The following is a 2,334-nucleotide window of genomic DNA, read 5'->3' as shown; positions in this document are numbered from 1 at the left end:
GATGGATAGATGTTTCCACCTTAAGACTTTTTCCTCTACTATGACATGACTGGAGTGGTGACACAATCATGACAATAACTTTTCAGCATGGCTGGCAGGGAAACTAATTTCCAGTGAGAAGTCAACCTTGGTTGAACTCTTTTGGTGTTCTATGTTTGTGTGTCTGCTGACATCTGATGGACACACTGTCCAACTACAACCACTAAGCAGAGCATTTACACACAAACACATATTCTATCCTTTTAAAAACTGTGCACCTCTTTCTGTTTTTAAAATAGATTAATATTGACACATATTTTTATGATTCTTTTGCAAGACTTGTGTTTTCTTACTATATTTCTTGGGACCGTTAAGCAGCAAAATACCGAAGCAAACTTCTTGTATGAGAATACCTACTTTGCAATAAACCCTATTCTGGTTCATAAAGAGTGTCACATTGGCTCTAATGATGCATTTAAATCACAAGATGGCAGCAGAGCACCCAGCTAAAATGAATGCACTAGAAGGAACACACACCTGGCAGTGCCTTGTTACCCCCTGCTGTGAGCTGATGACCCACTGTTCACTTTCTTTTTTGTGTGTGCCCCTCTCTCTTTTTCTCTCTCACCTATTTTGTGTTTGTGTTTCAGTCTGGATCATTTCATTTAACTGTTGTGCGTTGTGTGTGTTGTTTACTCTCTGTATGTCTTAGTCTGTTATCATATTTCCGTGTTTTATTATCATCGTCTTTGGTTTCTTTGTGTCTCTGCGCCTGGTTCTTAAGGTATGTTGTTGATACTTTGTTGTTGTCCTGCATCTTCTGTCTGTTTTTTTATTTAATCCCCACAGGAGACCTCCATCTCCTCCCGGGCCATTATTGTAAATAATAATCTGTTCTTAATTGACTTGTCTGGTTAATTGAAGGTAAACTAAATAAAATCGTGGACATGTACATAGTCCGCATCTTGTAATGGAAGATCTTTTACTTAAGTAAATGTAACAGACCTCTGTGTAGAAACTCCTGCAGTCACGAGCACTTACTTAAGTAAAAGTACAAGCATCAAAATATACTTAAAGTACCAAAAGTAAAAGTACTCATTTGCAGAATGGGACAAGAAATAAAAGAGGATCAACACATGGTTTAAATTAAATCCATGAAGCGCTGCGGTGGGAAAACTGTCAGTGCTCCGCCATCTAACTTAACCCAGTGATGCAGAATCCAGGATTAGCAGGTCAGTAAACAAAGTCAAATTTCCTCTTAGTTCATAAATCAACTCAAAATATTCTTCTTACAGGTTTTCTTATTTAAAGTATGGCTCCAACAATACTCCACTTCATGCTTCAACTGTATACTATAAAGTTGCATGAAATGGAGTATATAAATAAAACCAGAGTGCTGCTGGTTGGATGTGCTGCTTCTGTCCAGTGGTGGAATCTAACAAAGCACATTTTACTGCACTTAAGTACTTAATTTTAGTATTTCCATTAAATGCTATACTCATACACATTTCAAAAGCACCCACAGAGGCCATGTTTCTGTACTTTTACTAGAGTAAGTTTTTAAATGTATTTTTCCAATTGTGGCACTGCTGCTTTTACTCAAGTAAAGGATCTGAACACTTCCTTACATCTTCTAATGTAATGATAACGATTCCACTGGGTGTTCGTGACAGCGTTTAGCTACTAGGTGCCAGCAGAGTGTCAAATCTTCTGCAGTACAACAAAACATATTTTTTCTACAGACAGTATCCATGAATGCTACAGTCAGGGACACCAGGGTCATTCAATCTGCGTTTCCTGCAGAAAGGTGACCATCTGAATCTACAACGTTAGTTTTAATACTCACTGCTGATTATTAAAAGTTAGGTTGTTAATTCATCAGTAATATTCATGTGTGACGGACAGACTGAGTGTTTGTGAGGCGGCTGTACGATGAAGAGAGATGCTTGAAATAAACTGACCTCTGGCCCGACAAATCTGACACCATCTGAACACACACACACACACACAGAGTTTTCCACTTGTCCTGAACTCAGAGACCCTCAGAGCAGATTAGGATGCAGCGTCTGGGGTCTATATTCAATTAATACAGAGTGGGGGTGAGGAAGAGAGAGAGAGAGAGACAGTGGGGGAGAAAGAGAGAGAGAGAAAGGGAGAGGGGGGAGTAAGAGAAAGGGGAGGAGGGCTGAGAGAAAGAGACAGTGGGGCGAGGGAGAGAGAGGAGAGGGAGAGGAAGACAGGGGAGAGGAGCGGGAGACAGACAGAGGGGAGAAGGAGAGAGAAGGGGGGAGAGAGAGAGAGGAAGAGGGAGACAGAAAGAGTGGCGAGGGAGAGAGAGAGAGGAGAGGGAGAGGG

The sequence above is a fragment of the Micropterus dolomieu genome, linkage group LG23 (genome assembly GCF_021292245.1).
Source record: "Micropterus dolomieu isolate WLL.071019.BEF.003 ecotype Adirondacks linkage group LG23, ASM2129224v1, whole genome shotgun sequence".
NCBI classification, from domain to species: Eukaryota; Metazoa; Chordata; class Actinopteri; order Centrarchiformes; family Centrarchidae; genus Micropterus; species Micropterus dolomieu.
This window is presented reverse-complemented; position numbering follows the sequence as displayed.